Raw genomic sequence first — 12,064 nt, forward strand, 5'->3', positions numbered from 1 at the left:
TTTCAGACATCTGCAAGAATTGTCACATAGAAGAGGGAGTGGACCTATTCAGTATTGCACCAGAGGGCAGAACTAGCACTAATGGTTTAAACTTACAAAGAAGAATGTTTAGGCTAGGCACTAGGAGGAACTTCTGACTGTAGAACGGGCTGCCAGGTGAAGTAGTGAGTTCTCATTCGCTCATTTGAGGTCTCCAAACAGGCTGAATGGTCATCTGCTGGAGATCTCTAGTGGCAGTGAACAGGGGACGAGATAACCTTTAAGACCCATTCCTACTCTACGATTCTATGACGTCAAAGGAAGGGAGGGAGGAATCGTGAAGGCAAACCCTGTCCATAGTTGCTTAAGTACCGAGTGAATCATAACCAGGGTTCATGATAATGCAGCATTTGCTATCTTTCATACATTCACTGTTCTAATTTAGCATATCAGTAGAGCTAAATAAGATTGCATCTCCTGGTAGATATTCTAGGAAAAAGCTTTAGGCAGAAAGGGTGGAATGGATGGAAGCTGAAGCCACAAATTGTTTTGTCCAAATTGTCAAATAATCTATCATTTCTGGTGAATGCTGTCCTGAAGATCCAGTTGAGATCATCATTAACCATAAAAGTAATTGATCAAGAGTCTTGATCTCATCGAAATGGACAAACATTGGATATTATACAGCAAAGGAATACAGTAGTCACCCCCAACTACTAACTTATAACATAAAGAAATGGATTCTCTTCTTGATTTATTGGAATATGGAAGATCTTTTTATTGCTTTGGATTGAAATTTTGTTCAAAACCCATCCTATGTATGTCTATAACTTGTCATAATAAAAAAAAAAGGTTGATATTTAAATGTTTCGTTTTGCAGTCCAAAGAGAGGCAATGTGGTATAGTAGTTACAGCGCTGGACTAGGAGCAAGGGGTCTCACGTTCTAGTCCTTCCATAGGCATGGAAGTCAACTGAATGACCTTGGTCTCTCTCGGCCCCCAAGTAGCATCAAGCTCGTTGAAGCTTTCCATCGTACACTGATGGCTTCACTGTGTGAACTTTTTTTTTTATTTTAAATTTACAGTCATAGACCAGTACAACTAAGAATGCACATAACATGTCTACTTAAATATCTTAGATATAATAATATCAAGTAAAATCTATATCATAAGTATAATTTGGCCACCTGAATGTTATTTATACATGAAGTCAAACGGCCTATCCTATAGTGTTATTTATTACACTACATCATTATTACTCCTTAAATTATGATATCCTACAGTTATTAATCGTTAGCTAAAATAAGTTGATGATAAAATGATAATATCTAAAATTGAAGTGTGTTGGTGATATTTCTGTCTGTTTTTTCACCTACTTAGTCCACCCGCACCAAATCGATTCCACTCAGCAAGGCCCCCCGACTCTCAAAGTAGTATTTTCAGGTCTCTTTGGGCACTGTTAATGCCAACTAAAATACTAGTTGGCTATAATCCATTATTGCAAAACCTTTCAGCAGCTTCCTATCCGATGTTGACGGATCTTTCTTGCCGCCGCGCAGAACTTGGCTACCTGCGCTGTAACGTAAGGCCGGTCATCCATGAGAAGCATTTGAAGATAATCTGATTCTTGACGGCCAGGCTGCTTGCTGATCAGGGGTGCGAGCAATTTACTCCGTGGGACTTGGTAAAAGATACAGCGGAGGAGAACATGGCCCATGTCTTCTACTTCCTTGGCATCACAAGGGCAAAGTCTTGCAGCTAATGGAATTTTTTTGTATTTGCCATCCAGCACCGCTGAAGGAAGAACATGGCAACGGGCTAAAGAGAATGGTTTCCGCTCTGTGTGAACTTCTCAAGAGCACTACAAACAAAACAAATTTTTTTTTTAAATTGTACCGTCAAAAGGATAACATTTTTGTCAAGTTTAGCCATTTTTCCTTCCAAAGCCCCAAGTCATGACTGTATCTCTCATTCTGTTTGTTTGTAAGGTACACACTCTTGTGATCACTTCTTTTGTCTGAAACCCATTTTGACCCAATATTCTGGCCCATCAGAATTTATTTATTTTTATGTATGTATGTATGTATGTATGTATGTATGTATGTATGTATGTATGTATTTATTTATCAAACTTATCCTCACCCATCTCCCCCCAATGGGGGACTCTGGGCGGCTTACAACAGATTAAAACAATAAATAAATATATAGTTCAAATTTATAAGGAAACACATTTACACAGAATAAAAGGAAGAGGAAAAATCCAGGAGGCCGATGGAAGCAACACCAGGCCTCTAGGGGGCTACCCAACCCCATATCTGATGACCTCCCTCCCCACCCCAGGCCAAATGGCAGAGCCAGGTCTTCAAGTCCCTCCAAAAGGGCTGGAGTGAGGGGGCCTGTCTCACCTCCGGGGGCAAGATGTTCCAAAGGGCAGGGGCTACAGCACAGAAGACCCGCCTTCTGGACCCCACTACTTGGAGTTCTTTTGCTGTTATATCTTATATATTTATATATAGAATGTTATATTTTCTTTCTTCTTTGATAGGTTCGCCAGAAATTCACCCCATAATGTGTGTGAAGGTTGTCTTGCATCCTAAAATGCTACACAAATGGAAATAGATGGAGTTGAGACATATCGGCCGATCCTGTTTTGAGTTATACATTCATCCATTTGTTTTAGGGTTGTTCCGTTTCATCTACAGCAGCTGTCGGGGCCAAGATTTAATCTCAGCTCTGCTCCTTGAATCCACTTAAGACTTGATTTGCAGAGGTATTATATTACATATCGGTGTGAAAACTGCCTCACTCATAGATCATGTAAACCCTGCAACAACCTATCCTTCGGATGCTATTTCCTTCTTCAAAAATCATTCCTACCCCAACTGCCTCATGCATTTTGGCAATGAAGCGACTGGGAAAATGCCATTATTACAGACTGCTGATGTCTAGGGTTGTACAGATAATTGGGCTGGCGATTCAAGACAAAGGTGATTTGATCCAATTTCCAAATAGAATCATTTCTGACCATTTGGACACTTTCGATTACTTTTTCACATTAGTAGGGAAGTCCAGATGATCAAATTAATGTTATTGGATGATTCTGAATAGAATCAGAGCAGTTTCATTCATCTAGCGCCCTCCTTCTTGGGTATGTGAGATTGTGCTAAAGCTGAGAGATAAGGAGGAATATATCTACAGACACACCATCAACTATTACTGGATTGTCCGAAAAATGGTTCTTAGCCCATCATGCAGACATTACCTTGGCATTAAGACTTATTAAAGAAAGTCCACGTGAATCTTGCATCCTTAATTGTGTTCTGCAGTTTAGGAGTTGGATATCAGCTTTCCATAAGCCTAAGAAAATTAATAATTAATTAATTTTATTCCATTAAGTCCTAATGGATGGTTGTATGTATGTGTGTGTGTCTGTGTCTGTGTATAATACATAGACACACACATTATACAGCATTAAATACACAGCATTGCATTTGAGGTGGGTTTGAGCAGCCTAAACATCAGATAGAGATAGAGACAGAGAAAGGGACAGAGAGAGAGACAAAAAATCTGTGGATTGGGGCTGGCTAGAGATAGTGTAAAATAAATACTTTTTTTCCCCTAATCAAACCAGAACTCATGCAGGATCACAGATCTATTTCATGTAGGCAATTCTAATGAGATTTTGCTTGATTCTTGCACCTCTCCCCTGTCTTATGATTTTCAAAGTTGTGGCACTAACATTATGATGTTTGGAACATTTGTAGGGAAAGTTGTACATTATTTATGTCAGTGGGAAAAATTAAGCTGGGGAGTTTTCAATATGCATTGCAAAACAAACCACAAAGGTGTCATGATATTGATATGGGTAGGGGACAAGACATGGTGGGGAAGGATCAGGGGTGTTTGCAGGGGAGAGGTCAAAGAAGTCAAGATGGCAGTCAGAACCATGTGATTGAAGCAACAAAGGGCAACCCTAACTTTTGGTAAGCTAGACAAGATTAATTTAATTTGCTAAAAATCAAATGCACAAGAGTGAGGAGCATGTGCATATTACAGAAATACAGAACATATGACCGAATCAAAGAAACAACTGGAACTCAGTGTGGTTATTTGTCTAGATTCTCTGCTCCTTATCAAACCTCCCACATCTCCCAAAGTTGCAAGGTATATGCGCTATGCTCACTTCCTAAGCGCAGCTGATGTTGCGCAGCCCCGTTGGCAACGTGACTACCGAGCCCCAGTTTCAGAAACCACAGTGCTAGTAACAGGGTTCTTCTCGTATGAAAGCAAGGCCAGTGTGGGACTTGCAGTGTCAAATGTTTCTTTCCACAATGGTCTGGGCAGTAGGGAGAGACAGACAGGCAGGCAGGCAGGCAGGCAGGCAGGCAGGCAGATGATAGAGGATGGATGGATGGATGGATGGATGGATGGATGGATAGATAGATGATAGACAGACAGATAGACAGACAGATAGATAGACAGACAGACAGATGATAGAGGAAGGATGGATGGATGGATGGATGGATGGATGGATGGATGGATAGATAGATGATAGACAGACAGATAGATAGACAGACAGACAGATGATAGAGGAAGGATGGATGGATGGATGGATGGATGGATGGATGGATGGATGGATGGATGGATAATAGATGATAGACAGACAGATAGATAGACAGACAGACAGATGATAGAGGAAGGATGGATGGATGGATGGATGGATGGATGGATGGATGGATGGATAGATAGATGATAGACAGACAGATAGATAGACAGACAGACAGATGATAGAGGAAGGATGGATGGATGGATGGATGGATGGATGGATGGATGGATGGATAGATAGATAGATAGATAGATAGATAGATAGATAGATAGATAGATAGATAGATGATGGATGGATAAAAAATGTCACCTGTGTTGTTGCTGGCACACTGATTTATCCATGCCAATACCACTACTATTATGTAAAATCCCCAGGGGGGAAAAAAACTTTTTTCCTGTTGCTGTTTCTAACTAAGTAAATTTCCCCAGTGGAAATTTTAGTGTAAGCTTCCCTAATGTAATTGGGTTTTTAAAAAGCAACCTTTTTCTGCCATCAACTTTCAGAAAGCTATGTTTTTATTAGACACGTTTTTCCCAAACAGCTAGTTTTGTATGGTGCCACTACAAGGTCACTGGAGATTTTTCCTACTCCATTCTTATATGAATCTATGGCAGGTATTTTTACCTTCCTTTCTCTCAATCTGTTTTGGATTCGTTTGAAAGCAGCCCCATGTCTTCCAACGCTGGATTATTTGTTCATTAGATGCTGTTTCCTTTTTAGATGGTCTTGACTCTCCTTCATTCTTGGCAAGTAGTGTTGTGAATCCCTGTTGTATTCACCCAGCTCTTTCGGAGTTCTAGCCCGGGTTCCGAGGCTTAGAACTGGGTATTCTGTCGAACTGTAATTAATTACACCACATCTTTCACAAATCCCATTGTCAGCTTCACAAGGGCATTTGAGGAGAGAGATTCTTTGGCTTCTGGGTAGCATTTAAAATGAGAACAAGCCAAAATATGTTAAAGCCTGAAGTGATTTGTTCTCCACAGGAACAAGGACCTGCTGATAGCATAGCTCACAATCTGCGTGGTGGAAAATGTTGCCGAAACTTTTATGATTCCTGTCCAACTGTTGGCTTACCTCTTTATGAAATTCTTTTAAAAGATGCAAAGGCCAAGAAGAGAGGGAGCATTTTTTTACGATGTTTCCAAGAACAGAACAGGGGTGAAGTTATGACTCCATAAAGATAAGCAGTTGCTTTTGCTCAGATTGGTGTTAAACAGAAGCCAGGTACATTTTCTCTTTCTTAAAAACAAAAAGAGGAGAAAATAAACTGCAGTTCCTTTTCAGCATCTCTCTTTTTCTTTCCTGGCTGTTTTGTCCACAATATTTCCAGGAAGCTTTCACACTGTATGCCTAATTCAGATTCATATTACATGGGGGATGTAAAAAGAAGAGCAGCGATGAATCAGGTCAAGGGTTTATCAAGTCTGGCATTCTGTATCACACCAAAGCCACCCAGAGGCATTCTGAAAATTCACACAAAAAGGTGATTCCGTGGTGGTTTTGCAACAGCTGGTACTTAAGATATCCTGATGATGATTAAGGAGGTAGTAAACAGTTCTCAAGGCTTGTAGCCATGGGTAGTCCTGTTCTCCATGAATTTGCCCAGTGCCCTTGTAAATCCATCAACATTGCCAGCAGTCCTCTCCCATGGCAATGAATTCTACTTCATTGTGTGAAGATGTTGTGATTTATTACTCCTGAACTTCCCACCATTGAGTTTTAATAGATAACTTCAAGCTCCAATACTGCAAGAAATGTAGAAAAATCTATATCTATCCACATTTTCCATACCATGTGTAATTTATATCTATCTCTCATATCTTCCCCCCACCCATCTGTAAACCTAAAAAGTCCCATCTGCTCTTGTCTTCCTTCATAAGGGAGATGTATTAGCTCCTAAAGTTTCAGTAGCTTTTTTGCATGAGTAGAGCCTATGGTACTAAGAGCACTTCCACACCACCACTATTTCAGAGAGATGCAGACTGAACACACCTGGAAACTCCCAAATTTATTTATTCCATTAAATTTATGATAGCCACCTACTCCAACAGACTCCAGGCAGCTTACAAAACCTAACACAAGATAAATATATTAAAAACAGACAAAACCAAAACAGCCCGGACTAAACCATTAAAACACAGCACAACAACTCCTACCTCAACATAGCAATTTCAGGCCTGAGACCAAAGCCAGGTCTGTGATTTTGTATGCCATCCAGAATCCATGCATCTATAATAAATATGGGCTTCTTGGAACCCCAGGAGAATGGGTGTCCTCCATATCTTTGGGGGAATGCTGTTCCAGAGGGTGGGGGCCATGACACAGAAGGTATGCTTCCTAGGTCCCATGGGATGACAACATTTAATAGAAGGGACCTGGAGTGTGCCCACTCTGCCCAAATGTACCAGGCAAGCAGAAACAATGGGAGAAAGACGGTCCCTCAGATAACCAGCTGCTATGCCATGTAGGGCTTTAAAAGTAACACCCAGCACCTTGAATTGCACTTGGAAGCCAACAGGTAGCCACTGCAACTCATGTAGTAGTGGTGACACATGGGCATAACCAGAAATGGCCATTATTGCTCACACTTCTGCATTCTGAACCAGCCCAAAATGGGGACCACAATGCTGGGAGAGCCACTTGTGAAATAAGTCTCACTGCTCCTGTGCCAAAGAACAGGTTGCTGTCTGTCCAATGAACCTGGCCAAGAAATGAGCACTCCTACGAAGCCAAGTATGCTTCCTTCGGGAGAGTTTGGTCAACTTGATGGAGGGGCTGCATTAGATAATCAAAGGCACAAAAGGGACGAGATTAACGTTCCTTTCCAGAAAAAGACAACCAAGGAGATGGAAGAGGATGGGTCAGCTGATATTTGGCCTATACCAAGATTTGATGGGGAGATTTGATCTGAAGGTGATTCAACCCAATTTCCAAGCTGAATCGTTCACTGAATCAGAGAGTTAAAGCAAATTGATTCACCCATTTGAGAGTTTTTGTGCATATGCACAGCTGCCCATTTGTGAAGTGAACCAATGTTCCAAATAACTCATTTTATGTCAGTTGAAGTTCCAAGTCAAATCAAATCATTTTAATGTGTTGAACCAGAACACATTTGGACTGAAACTTCCAATAATTCAAATCAAATTGATGAATCCAATCTGATCAGCTGACGTATCCTTCCAAAGAATGAGGTAGGTGCATAGGGGATATTTGGCTTTGGAAATGGAATAGGCCATAGTATAGTATTTAGAGTGGGGGTGGAGAGAGAAATTATTACTAATTGTTCCTCATGTTCACTTCAGATAGCTTGATGATCCAAGCACAAAGTAGGATAACATCTATGGAGACCCCCTTTGTCAAGCCGTGTTGGTGGTGGCCTTCTCCTCTGGAACAACCTTCCCCAGATATTTGTCCTGCCCCAAATCTATTAACTTTTTGAAGAGACTTGAAAATCTGGATTTACTGCATTCAGAGATGAGATTAAAGGTCATGCAACCCTTGGAGTGAAGATGTATGACTCTGGATGACATTAGTTGTCTTTCTCTTTGATCTCTTACATTGTTTTTAACTTATTCTGTATTGATTTTCTTGTAAGAGTCATTGGATTGAAACAGCATATAAACTGCCCTAAGTACATGAATGCATATATTCATACATAGCTGGAACTCATAAATGTTGGAGAGCAGAGGCATAGAAAGGAGGGGACTCTAAGAAGGCTCAAAGGAAAGAAGAAACCTTTGATGGCAGGCAAGAATTCAGGGAAGAAACTAAAGGAGATCCTGACTTAACAGAATCATTAAAGCTTTGGGTGGGAAAAAAAAATCTTTACAGACCATGACAGGTACATCCGCATGGACAAAGTCAGAATCTACAAGATGTCAGGCACAGGGTCATGATCGAAGCCCCACCCCTTGTGTATGTACCTGTGGCATTCACATACAAAAAAGGCAGGCTTTGGTCATGATGCTATATCGACTATCTTTCATGTTTTGACTCCCACTGCAGGTGCCCCTGGGCCAGAACATAGGGTGGACGTTTCCTGATTTAGCCACTCCTAAGCCTAGATAGAAGCAGGATAGGAAGAGTATTGATGCCTTTGAACTTTGGTGTTGGAGAGGATTCCTGACAATACCGTGGACAGACAAGAAAACAAACCATTTGGTCACTGAACAAATCAACCCAGAGTTTTAACTTGAGGCACAAATGACTAGGCTCAAATTATCCTACTTCAGACACATTATGCAAAGGCCTGGAGATGGCTCTAATGCTGGGTGGAAGGAAAAAGAAAAAGAGGACAACCAGCAGCAAGGGGGATGGACTCATTTATAGTGGCAGTGGGGGCAATGTTGGAACACATGAAGGACCAGGTTAGGGACAACAGATCATCATGGAGAAAATCTACCTGTGTAGTCGCTAGGAGTCGAAAATGACTTGTTGGCACATAATCCATCTAAGCCTAGAAGTAAAGTGAGGCTAAATAAATTGTCTTCTTGTGCCCTTTTTTGGAAAAGCATTTCACACATTCAGCTGACTTCTCCAAGGATGTGGCTATCAAGTAATTTATGGGCAGGTATGAATCCATCTTCCCTGTCTTGTCTCTTTCAGCCTGATGGTATGAAACAGCTGCTGAGAGATTGAAATACAATCCCAGCACAGGCTTATCTCTGGCTTAGAAAGCATCACCAACTCTTACCTATCTCCCATCTTACAGTCATTCAACTTCTAGTTGGATTCTTGTGTTTTCAGGACCAAATCTATCTTCTTCCTGCAGCCTGTCTCTGTACTCTAAGATTCTAATCCAACATTAATGAATAAAAGATAAGAAAGCGTTTCCATACTTGGCACTCAACAGATCAAGGAATCGTGGAATATAAGCTTGGAAGAAACCTTGGAGAGCATCTATGCCCTGTCCCGTGGAGGAATCCACTAATATAGCCAACAAAGATGCCACAGGATGATGTCATATAGACTAGACTACAGTTCCCAAATTTTCCAATGATACGAATCCTGGAAGTGAATGTTTAACACATTTGGAAGTTGCCAAGTTGGGGAAGATTAAGGCAGAATGCAACATCACAATTCTGTTTTTCTATCCCAAGTTCTTTATTCTTGTAGGGCAACCACACAGCAGTGGTTTTTATGGACAGCAGTGGAAGCATTCTCCTTTCTCCTGGACTTCAGATTCAAAATTAGCATGATTGCAGCCATGCTTCTCTGCTGCATGGGGGAGTTGGGCAGGGCCTGGTTTTAAAATGAAAAGGGGAGAGGTAAAGTGAATTAACCATCTTATCTTCCAGAGATTTATGACTTCTGGAGGGAGAAATGGCAGACTGAAAACAGCTCTGTGAAAAGCGAAGAACAAAGAACCAGTGAGTAGACCAGCACTTTGAACCTCTCCTGCCAAAGAGAGGACAAGAGATTGCCACAAGATTGCCACAAAACTACAGTGAAATTGATTTAGGGTTGTTTTTTTTTTTAATTAAAACTCTGCAACTCTGTTTGCTGGATCTCCTACCTCAACTCATCTCCTAGATCCTGGTCTTTAACCACCCTAGCAGATCTTCCAAAGGGAAGCAGTGGCTTGATGACTTTTCAGCTCCCCCTCCTAGGGACCAGGATAATGTCTTTGGTATTTATTGTTTTTCAGTTGTTCAGTCATTTCCATCTCTTCATGACCTGATGGACATCATTTCACTAGGATTGTCTCTAGTAACAGCTGCTCTGACTTCTTGTAAGCTCATGTCTACATCATCAGCGGTTGTATCTAGACATGTAATCTTCTGCCAATCTCTTTTTTGATTGCCTTTGATTTTCCAAATATCTGGGCCTTTTATTATTTGCAGTCTGGTTTTACTTCAAGTAGCACTGGATTATTTCTTCTTGAGGTCCAAGATATGCTTAACAATCTTGTCTACCACCACACTTCACACACAACTTTTTTCTATTCTATTGTGGAGAATTCAATAAGTGAAAAGCAGATATATCAGACTATTTACATGAAGTTGTGTGTATGTGTGAATGTGTGTATATGCATGTATATGTATATATCTGCATCCATTTGATTATTGGTGACAATATTTATGATCTAAGAGCCAGCTAGACAAGATATCTCTGTGTTACTTCCATGTTTATCCCCTGAATTTATAAAATAACAATGTGTACAATGTAAAATGGTTGGTAGGAAAGTGTGGGTAGAAGTCATATGCTTCTCTGTTGTTCCCTTTATAGCAGTGTTTCTCAACCTTGACAACTTTAAGATGTGTTGACTTCAACTCCCAGAATTCCCCAGCCAGCCAGGTGGTTCACCATCCAGGAACTGAACTTACCCCTTCCTTTCACATGATGCCATTTGTGGTGACTTTCCCCCTTCCAGGGATGCAAAAGAACTGGACCACAGGATCCATCTTGGGGGTCCTCATCCAGGGGGCTTCCAAAGAGTGCATGGAGCAGAAGCAAACCAGAAAATGATAGCTTTTTCACTGGCTGAGTTCAAGCCAAGAGTGGATCGCAAACTCCTGGAAATGATTTCCTGTTTGTTCCTGCAGGGAACAATGGGTTGCATTCAATGACCCCTTTTAATTCTATGATTACAGGGGTACCATGTTTTGGCAGAATTGATGCTGGGTTCTACAGTATATTTTCCTTCTCATTGTAGAAAAAACATTTTCTAGTTGGGGTTTGGCCAGCTAGGTTTGGGAAGAGTTACAGATGCTAATTTTGTGAGTTAATTCATTGCTTTCTTTTAAATGTTATGATCAATTCTCACATGATGGTGCATGCTCCCAAAACAGTTAGGTGTTTTGCCTCTAAAGGCATGCAATGGCTGTAGAAAGAGGGTCCCCATGAGCATAAGATCTCCAAGGTTCACAGTGATCTGGTTGCTCACAGCTCCTTCACTCCCTATGAGCTCTCGCCTCTAAATCCCTTGCCAAGAACTGTGTGTAATCTTCAGGTACCAGTTACCCTTACTTAAGGCTGCCTTAACATTCCTACTTTTCCCCAGAGGGAGGACATAATGCTAATAAATATTCAAGATCCTTAGGTAAGAGTTCTGATCAGCATCAATCAAGCTTCAGAAATCACCAATCTAATCTTCTGTACGCCATCAACCTGGAGAGACATTTGTCTTCATGCAACACAGCTCATTCTCTCATCTTGCAAGTTGCTGGAGATTCCCACAAAGAGCCTATGATTGCCTGAAGCTCCAGCTGCTCAACCCCCACCCCCAACCCCTTTCTGATTCTCAGAAGATCACAAGAACTGTTCTTCACTTTCACATCTACATGGCAGAGAAAGCTACCAGGAGAACAGAAGAACATCTCTTGACAATCAACTGTTCATAATGCAGCATATGGAGTTCTTACTCCTCCAAGAAGTACTGACTTAATTTTGTTTAGCTATTTTGTTACAGTAATGGGTACACTGTCTACTCATCAGAGACAAGGAGCCTGCTTATCTGTAGAACTGTGAGTGCAT

General features: G+C 41.0%; 1 long non-coding RNA gene across 1 annotated transcript; it reads right to left on the reverse strand.

The window, feature by feature from the left end:
- Positions 1-976: 976 nt before the first annotated feature.
- LOC148216902 (uncharacterized) lies at positions 977-5,450 on the reverse strand. The gene is made up of 3 exons (XR_015794664.1): positions 5,210-5,450; positions 3,242-3,336; positions 977-1,840 (listed from the first exon to the last, which is right to left on the reverse strand). It is a non-coding gene; the product is annotated as an uncharacterized LOC148216902 (long non-coding RNA).
- Between the last annotated feature and the right edge of the window lie 6,614 nt (positions 5,451-12,064).

The sequence above is a fragment of the Python bivittatus genome, unplaced genomic scaffold, assembly GCF_059951505.1.
Source record: "Python bivittatus isolate LINGU-HERP-01145 unplaced genomic scaffold, Pbiv_v1 ctg000070_np1212, whole genome shotgun sequence".
NCBI lineage: Eukaryota > Metazoa > Chordata > Lepidosauria > Squamata > Pythonidae > Python > Python bivittatus.